Below are 9,783 nucleotides of genomic sequence, written 5' to 3'. Positions count from 1 at the left end.
GAAGCTTTATGATCTGGAGTCAACTTGGAAATACCCTAGCATATGCCTTTATTAGTAAGAACAGATTTTGGAGACAAAAATCAAACTGGGAACAGTCTCATCCTAGAGATGACAAACATGATAAAAAAGGGAGAAAACCAAAATATATTATAATGAATGTAAAGAAAACCCATTCATTTATAGTTTATAAAGTTCTTTCATATATTTGATTTGACTGGAACCCCTCCTGAGTCTGATATTACTGTTATCATCATTTATCTCCTCATGAAATAGAAGAGGAAACTGAGGCTCTGACTGAGAGATTTGTTGCAGGATGATTATGAGTTTGTCTTTGTGTACCCAGCATAGCACTGGACATGTAGAAGACACTCAAAAATGTTTATTAAAGAATGAAAGTGGTTGAAGCTTATAAGATCTGAAACTATACCCAATTATTTTCTTATTATTTAAGGCTCTTTTGGTTGCAGGCAACAGAAATAAACAAAAGGTAGAGGTATTATTATAAATATGTAGAACCTAAAGTCATGAAAGTTGTTCAGGTCTTTAAAAATGAAAATGAAAACAGGAAAGCATTGGTCAACTAAGACAATATTTCTCTCTCTCTCTCTCTTTTTCTGTGTGTTTGCTTCATTTTTTATAACCTGTTTCTCAGGCCAGCTTTGTCTGAGTTCCAGACCTGTGTTCTGAAAATACAGCTGTTCTACAACTCCTTGAGTTCATGAGTTACAGATTAAGTCTCCATCTCAATTGCAGATTCTTAGGGAAGAGATCTCAATTGGCTCCACTCTGGTAAGATTCCCACTTTTGAAGTAATCAACCAAGAGATGAGGTAATGCCCTACACACATGGCTACTAGAATCTCATCCCTTTGGTGATGTAGGTGGGGGTAATTAAAGAGAACAGAAGAAGGCATTGATTTATATGCCAGGAAAACATACCAAAGCTGTTCATTACAATTTCTTTTACTCAGATCCCATGTCCTCTTTTCCGTTTTTTGCATTAATGCCACTATGAAGGAAAATTCTTTGAAATATAATATTCTTTATAATTTCCTCTCCTGCATGAGAGGAAAGCCCTTAATAATTCACTGCCTTGGTATTTTTGCAGAGCAGAAAATAGAAGCTACTGGGAATGAACAGTTATTGCTGTCTTTGCAAAAATCTGACTTCCTTGTTGAGATAATGCTGCCTATCTTGGAGACAGAGGGGACTAGACAGCTTTTTAAAAATTATTTATTGATTGATTTTAATTTTATTATCAGAGTATAATTGCTTTACAGTGTTGTGTTGGTTTCTGCTGTACAACATGGTGAATCAGCTATATGCATACATATATCCCCTCTCCCTGGAGCCTCCCTCCTGTCCTTCCCCTAAGCACCTTTAAAAGAAGCTAAAGTTGAAATAGTGATAGTACTATATTATTGGTCTACAAACTGCATTAGTAGTCTTCTTTGCCAGTTGGGACTTAAGCTGAGTCAGTCTTAAAGGATAAACCCAAACTATGCAGGTAAAAGAAGAGGATAAAGTATACTCCATTAAAAGAAACAAATATTTGAGGAAAGATATTTCCAGGAACACATATACTCTAGAATAGTTGCACTGTAGATAAAAAGTGGAGAGGTAGCAAATATTACTGGAAAATAGGGGCCAGTGGGTGATGTCTTGAGGAGGCGAACTTTATTTTGTGAGCAGTAAAAGCCATTGAAGGAGGCTAAGGAGTACTCAAAGTTTAAAACATATTGGAAGCTTAAAACCTCAGTCTGGAAAGGAAAAACACTGGACCAGAAATAAGGAAGGAAGAGCAAGAGGAGACTGTTGCAGTTATAGATATAATACAGATGTGGAAAATAAGGGCTTGAATCAAAGTGGTAGCAGTGAGAATAAAGAGAATAGGATTCAATAAGACACAATAATAAGGATGTCAGATCTTTAATTGTTGCTGAGAATGTGGGAAATAGGGAACATTTTTGACTTTCGGGTATAGTGGGACCATTCACAGAAAAATCACAGGAAGATGGTTGAGTTCAGACATGGAAACCACATGATCATTATCCTTGACTTCAGTGAGTTCTGATGTTTATGAAACATCTAAGTGGAAATGTCCAATAGCTAACTGAAGATACAAGTCTAGAGTTTAGGGAAGAAGTTGTAACTAGAGATGATTAATTTAGCAGAAAGTATTAAAAATCATACACAGTTTGGGGAATTTCACATTTAACTGTTCATATATTCAGGCTCCAATTGTAATATAAATAGAATAAAAATTCAGTTGACATATGAATTTATAGAGCCTTCACCAGATTCTTTTGCCTTCCATAGTCTGTCTTTGTTATAACAAATTTGTTTCTTTTATCAGTGCTGTTGAAACTGAGCTTTATAAAACCTTCATTTCAAAAAATGCATTTTCCAAGGAGCCGTTCCAAAGATAGAAAAGTGTATTGGATGGATTCTATTCTGACCTAATATGGTGTTAAAAAAATATGTTTGCATTGCTACATGTATTTTTTCAATGGTTGTAGCTTATAAATTCTTTGAATAGGATAAAATACTAGTTACTTAGTGCTCACAAGTAAACTTACTCTTAATTGGTTTTCTGACTTTTATAATGTAGGAACCATATTCAATTGCAGAGATAATCTTTCATGTTGATTTTTTTTTTTTTTTTGGTGTGAACACTTTGAAGGTCTATAGAATTTAAAGCTTCCTTCTTCTAGTCTGTCAGGATTCCCCTGATACTTTATATCAGCTCACCTTCCTCTGTGTGTGTGTGTGTGTGTGTGTGCATGCACGCAAGTGTGCACACACTCAGTCATCTCCAACTCTTTGCGGCCCTATAGACTTTAGCTCGCTAGGCTCCTCTGTTGAGCTCTGGTTGGGAAGATCCCCTGGAGTAGGAAATGGCAGCTCACTTCAGTATTCTTGCCTGGAAAATTCCAGACTCCTCTGTCCATGGCATTTGTCAACCACTTGTTTAATTGATAGTTTAAAATGTCACTCTAGATCTTGCCTGTTTCTAGGTTATCTGAACACAGTTGTATCTTACAGTCTAGGGTTCCTCCCAAGGTTTGTCTACAGGACCTGCTGCCTCTTGGTGGGCTAGTAACATTGCAGGCTGAACCCTTCATGATTGACTCACCCTGAAACATGTATCTGGATATCATCCATGTTCTTAACCAGCAAGAGAATCAGAAGGGTGGCAGGTCTGGAAAGCAGTTGATATGTGGAAAGGCAAAACAGAATTGTCATCTTCAGTCAGATGCAATCTAGGAAAGACCTGAAGGATAGCTTCAAATAATTGAAACTCTGTGATACAGAAGAAAGAGGCTTTAAATTCTACAGACCTTCTGAAGGTAGTACAAAGACCAGTGGTTTAAAGCTAGGGACAGATTCAGGTTTCCTGTAAAAAGAAATTGCTAACATTTAGTGAAATGGAATGAAAAGTTACAAAAGGTGAAACGTATCAATCGTTGTGTATGCTATACAGAGGATATATGTTTATCTGTGCAGTGACTGAAAACAAGATTTGGGTATCCATCAGAGCTGAATTGAAACCTTATTCCACAGCTTTCTTAGCCTGTGGCCTCCTAAATTTTATCATCCCTATCTTTTATAAAAGTCATAGTGACAGGACGAACTTGACACCAATCCTCTTGCCTTCACTATTGAGAGCACTCTCCATAAACTGCCTATACTCCAATCTATATCCCAGGGTCTGTTTCCTGGGGGACCCTACTTAAATCATTAGTATTTTCATCTTCATCATCTAATTCTAGCAAATTGTCAGCACCTTCTGGGCACAGAATCAGCTTTATTCTTCTTTGTATTCCAAGAGCTGTGATTATTCAATAAATGTTTCCATAACTTACTTTGTGAGAGCTTTAAATAGACTCTTACCAAATTACCCATCTTCCCTCCAGTTGAGCAGCGCAAAACACATGTCCATAAAATGCCTCTGTGTGTGCGAGTGTTTGCGTACTAAGTCACTTCAGTCATGCCTGACTCTGTGTGACCCTATGGACTGTATGTAGCTCCCCAGGCTCCTCTGTCTACCTCCTCTTATTTTCACTGAATGCTCTTCAGCATACCCTACATGCTCAAGAACATGGATTTCTAAATGCAAAGGTAACTCTTGAAACAAAATGCCACTTCCTCTTGTATATTTTCAGTTAATTACTAGGTTAAAATTAAGCAACTACTATAGCCCACATTAATCTTGTGTTGGCAGCATAATTTAGTGATTGAAGCAAGATTTGGGTGTCAGACAGACCTGAGTTGAAGCCTTATCCCACCATTTCCTAAGTTTCATTGTCCACATCTTTAGAGGAAGGGTGAGGATATTAATACCTATCTCTTTGGGTTGTGGGGAGAATCAAAGAAAATGTACGCAGAATGCCAGACATACAGCAAATACTCAAAGCAAGTCAGCTATTTTCTGTGATATTATTTTATTAATATTTCAAGTTCACTTTATTATTCATTCTCTGTAAATTTATTTTCATACAGATCAAAATACTTACTAATTTCCCTTGTAATTTCTTCTTTGACCTATGGGTTATTTAAAAATCTGTTGTTTAATTTGCAAATATTTGCAGATATCCAAATTTCCTTCTGTTGTTGATTTCTAATTTCAACCCACTGTAGTCAGAAAACTTACTTTGTATGATTTCAATCCTTTTAAATTTATTGACAGATTCTGTGGCCTAGCTCATTTTTGTAAATTTGATAAAAGGTATATGAAATCTAAATATTGCTCCACATCTCCTTTTCTGAATTATTCTCTTAAAATGGACTTGTAGCCTTTTCTAATATTATTGCATTTTCTCTACAAAGTTTTGACCTGCATGATAGTAGTTTTAGGGCTTCCCAGGTGGTACTAGCGGTAAAGAACTTGCTTGCCAATGCAGGTGATGTAAGAAACACTGGTTCAATCCCTGGGTCAGGAAGATCCCCTGAGTAGGAAATGGCAACCCAATCCAGTATCCCATTCCAGGGATCCTGGAAAATCCCATGGACAGAGGAGCCTGGTGGGCTACAGTCCACAGGGTCTCAAAGAGTCGGACATGACTGTGGTGACTTAGCATGCATGCATGATAGTAGTTTTAGAGTGTTATCAGTGAATTTTTCTCCTTTGCCCCTTCTGATCAGAGTTATCTCGGTCAGTTCAGCTAGGCAGCTGCCAGAGTCATCCTTCGCTATCTTCAGAAGACAGGGCACTGAATCCATTGCCTGGAGCTCATGGTTCTCATACTAGAAGCCAGGTGCTGAGAGCAGATTCTGAAATTCAGCACCATCCGCATGTCCAGCTGGTCCGCTTTCTTCCTTTCCAAAGCCATGACCTTATACAGGGATTGGAGATGAATACACCACCTGTGCCCTAAGTCACTCAGCTTTTCTATTTAGGGCTGCAAATGTTCACAAGAAAGAGAGAAAGCAGAGACTTTTCCTGGCAGTGTGTATACTCCCGCATGATGTAGCAGAAGCTAATCATGGTTCTTGAAAAACTATGTTAAGAAATAGGACTAGTGTGGCATGAATGTTTTTGCTCGGTTTGTTTTATTTTATATTTTGTAAGATCCAAATTTCTACATTAATTCAATAAGATAATGTCACTTCCATTTAGAAATTTAAACCCAATGAAAATAACTATTGAGTACATGATTATTTAATGATAGTAAATACCAGTTTCAATAGATTCACAGGGGAAGATGGTCTGTTATGTATATATTTTATATTTGTAGCTTTTGTATTAACATTTTGCTTTTCAAAGTGGAGCCGATAAGAATGAGTCTAAGTGATAAAGAATCAAAGAATCAAACACAGTAAATAAGTAAATAAGGGAGCCATCATAGAAAATTGGCTAAGATCATTGGCTTTGAATCTGAAAATATCTGCATATCAATTTATTAATACTTCTCTGAGCTTTAATTTTCCTCATGTGTAAAATATAGGTAATAGTTGTAACTGCTTACTGGTTAGGGTTTTTTTTTTGTTCCAAAGTTAGGCAAAAAGGAGTATATTTATAGGAGAGTTCATAGAATTCATGAGAAATCTGGAGGACTGAGCTCAGAAATTGGGCCAGAGCCATGTTATGCTGGAGGAGGAGCACAACTAAGTCCTCTGTGGGAGTAGTCTGGCCAGGGTGCCCCTTCCACTCTTTGCATGATCTCTAGGTTGAATGGCTTCTTTGATCACACACTCCAAACCTGGAGTTCCAGGCAGGAGAAGCCAGGTGACTAAGCCTTGGTTGCATGGCCATGCTGAGATATGTCCGGGAAAGTAAGGATCTGGTCTTTTCAATTCATACAACACCCTTATGCATAGATAATGGGCAGAAATAATAGGCAAAAGACCACACAGAATTTTTGTGCATTAATTACTGAAATATATGCAAAGTGCTTAACATAGTCACCTCATTCACACTGGATATCAGTTATAATTGTTCTTTTTTCTTGGAGGAGCAAAAGCACTATGAGTCATATATAATAAGGTTCTATACATTCAATAAATGAAGAAGAAAGAAAACTACAAAGCCCCAAACCAACTATATTTGTATTTTTTGAAAAAGAAAACCAACTATCTGAGCACATTTACCCTAGATATAGTTGTTGCATGCAGTGAGAACATATGTCCTTAAATAAGCTTTCAGTATAATAAAGATTAAATTATCCAAGGGAAATAAAGCTGCTTGACTTTCTTAAGCATGTAAAGAAAACACATTTGTTCCATGAGATTTCCCAGGAAAGAATACTGCAGCAGGTTGCCATATTCTTCTCCAGGGGATCTTCCAGAGTCAGGGATCGAACGAGCGTCTCCTGCTTGGCAGGCAGATTCTATACCACTCAAACACCTGGGAAGCCCGTAATTCTCCTACGGGTGAAGTCAATTCTCAGGGAGGGGTCAGCTGAAATTTTTTTGCTGCCCAACCTCCCAGAAGCTGGAGGAATGAGAGGCTCAGTCCTGGAAGGAGTATGTAGTGACACAGCAAGTCATCTACTACCACGACTCGGCTCCCTACCATCATTTGATATGCTTGCCCACTCCTCCTTCTGAAACACTCTTCTCTTGGCTTCTATGTTGCTACACTCTTGCTTTTTCTTTTTTTTCCCTTCCTATCTAAAGGTCTTCCTTTTAGACCTAAATTTCATGGAGATTTCCCTGGACCTTTATTTCTCTTTACTCAGCATGAGTGCATTCTTTCTCATGCCTTCACATATTATCTGATGACTTTTAAATTTATAATTGTAACTCATATGTTTTAACTACCTCCAGAACTGTGAATCTAATGATTGCTCATTTCATCTAGGATGTCTCACAGACATCTCAACACTTTTTTCAAAAAACCGAACCCATATCTTTAGTATTGATCCTCATCCTGTATTCTCTTAGTTGTTTATGCCAGAATCCAGAAAGCCAAACTTAGCACATTCATCCACATTATGTCCTCACTAAAAAATGACCTATTTTTAGTGAATTTGACCAACAACATACATCTCATGTGTATTCCTTTATTTTCTCTATTTCTGTTGCTCCGCCATTTTTGATCTAAACTGCTACAATATTGCCCTCTCTGACCTCCCAGTGTACATCTTTGCTTCTGTCAGATCATTCCTTATACAGCAGCTAGAATGGTCACTCAAGAATGCAAATACTATCGTGTTACTCACCTATCTAAAATCCTGGACTTGTGCACTAAAATTATTACCGCTACCTAAAGTGTCTTTTGAGGATACACTAGACTTCTGTATGTCTCTCAAATGTGTTTTTCATATGCTGTTCCCACCGCCTGGAATACACTATCTCCAGACTTTCTTGTGTTGTGTTTAGTCGCTCAGTCTTGTCCAATTCTTTGTGACTCCATGGACTGTAGCCTGCCAGGCTCCTCTGTCCATGGGGATTCTCCAGGCAAGAATAATGGAATGGATTGCCATGCCTGCCTCCATGGGATCTTCTCAACCCAGGGATTGAACCCAGGTCTCCTGCATTACAGAAATGCCTTTACCATCTGAGCCAACAGAGTAGCCCCATCTGACAGTTGTTCTTTAAATTTCAAGAGAGAATCAATATATTACTTTTCCAGGGAAGTCTATTCTAACTTGGCTAAATTAGCTTTCCCTGCTAAAGACATTTTTAGCATTTACTCCTCCTCTCTCAGATGGCTTATCAGAATTTTAAATATATAAATTTTATTTCCTTTCTCCCACATTAGACTATTAATTTCATGAGAACTAAGACTATGATTTTTGCTCTACCACTAGGCTGTCAGTGTCTAAAAAGTATCTCAAACATAGCAGTCCTTCAGTAAATTTCAGTTGAACATTTTATCAAATTCACATACATACATATATACATACCCATAGTGTCCTAGTCTGTTCAGATTGCTAAAAGAAGAATACCATAGATTGGGTGTCTTAAATAATAAACATTAATTGTTCTGGAGGCTAAGAAGTTCAAGATCAAAGTGCCAGGAGGTTTGTGTTTGGTAAGAACTAATTTTTTAGTTTGTGCTAATTTCTTTTAGGTTTCAGGAAAGACCAAATTTAGGTATGATTTCCAAGTCATTTCCTGATGTTCCTGAAAATCAGTGTGCTAAGGTGCTTTCAGTCATGTCCGAATCTTTGTGACCCTATGAACTGTAGCCCACCAAGCTCCTCTGTTTATGGGATTTTCCAGGCAAGAATACTGGATTGATTTGTCATGCCCTCTTCCAGAGGATCTTCCCAATGCTGGGATAGAACCCTCATCTCCTGTGTCTCCTGCATTGGCAGTCAGGTTCTTTACCTCTAGTGCCACCCAAGAAGCCCTAAAATCAATACATTTGAACAATAATTCAGAATCATGGATTTTGCAATGTGCCCAGGAATCCTGAATACTGCCAAGTATGTAGTAAATCTTCAGTAGGTCCTTATTGATCAAGTAAGTGATGGAGCAAAGATAATTATAACCCATGTGTGATGGTTAATTTTATGAGTCTAGGCCAAGGTACCAAAATATTTAGTCAAAAACCAGTCTAGATTTAGCTGTGAAATTATTGTTTATTTTTAGAAGGGATTAACACTTAGATCAGTAGACTTTGAGTAAAGCAGATTACTCTCCAAGACATGAGAAGTCCATATCCTTAGAAAAAAGACTCAAATCTCCTGAGTAAGGGAGAAGATTTTGCCTCTAGACCACCATTGGGTCTGAACTGCAACATCATCTGGTCTCCAGCCTGCTAGTCTACCCTACAGATTTCAGGCTTCCAAGCTCTCACAATTGCATGATTCAGTTCCTCAAAATGAATCTCTCTCTATATATATTTACATATCCTATTGATTCTGTTTCTCTGGAGAATCTTGACTAATATGCCCTGTGGTCCTTATGTTGTGATTTTGAACTTAAATATGTAAATGAGTGATATAAGTTAGAATTTGGGATGCCCTCTCATTTCGTTGCAGCTCACTATGAATTATACTAAATTAGGTTACAAAGTATGATTTTTCTGTACATTAATATTAACATGTCATCTCTCTATAGTAGAGACTTTGTTAGTAGACTTTGGTTAAACAGGTAAAGTAAATGAAAAAAAGTGTGACCCTAAATCTTACTTTCTAGAATGCAAAAGAAATTACCCTTCTAATTTTAAAACTTAAATGAAAATCTTGAAAGTTTCAGGCTCTAGGGAAAATGTTTACAGTCACCATATGAACAAGGCCAGCTCGAGGGTGTCCAATGATCTATTTTAGATTTTTTGAGGCTGAATCTGCCATGGAAAGCATGAGGCAGCTAACAGGAGACCTTCCTTGTA

At 37.5% G+C, this 9,783-nt stretch overlaps 1 long non-coding RNA gene across 1 annotated transcript in view; it reads left to right on the top strand.

The window, feature by feature from the left end:
• The first annotated feature begins 656 nt into the window (after nt 1–656).
• Nucleotides 657–9,783, top strand: part of LOC132342165 (uncharacterized) — a 47,958-nt gene continuing 38,831 nt past the window's right edge. The window contains exon 1 of the long non-coding RNA XR_009490413.1: nt 657–789. This is a non-coding gene — a long non-coding RNA (uncharacterized lncRNA). The remainder of the gene's footprint in view (nt 790–9,783) is intronic.

The sequence above is a fragment of the Bos taurus genome, chromosome 14 (genome assembly GCF_002263795.3).
Source record: "Bos taurus isolate L1 Dominette 01449 registration number 42190680 breed Hereford chromosome 14, ARS-UCD2.0, whole genome shotgun sequence".
Classification (NCBI taxonomy): domain Eukaryota; kingdom Metazoa; phylum Chordata; class Mammalia; order Artiodactyla; family Bovidae; genus Bos; species Bos taurus.
The sequence above is the reverse complement of the archived record's forward strand: the minus strand, read 5'-3'. Positions and strand labels throughout refer to the sequence as shown.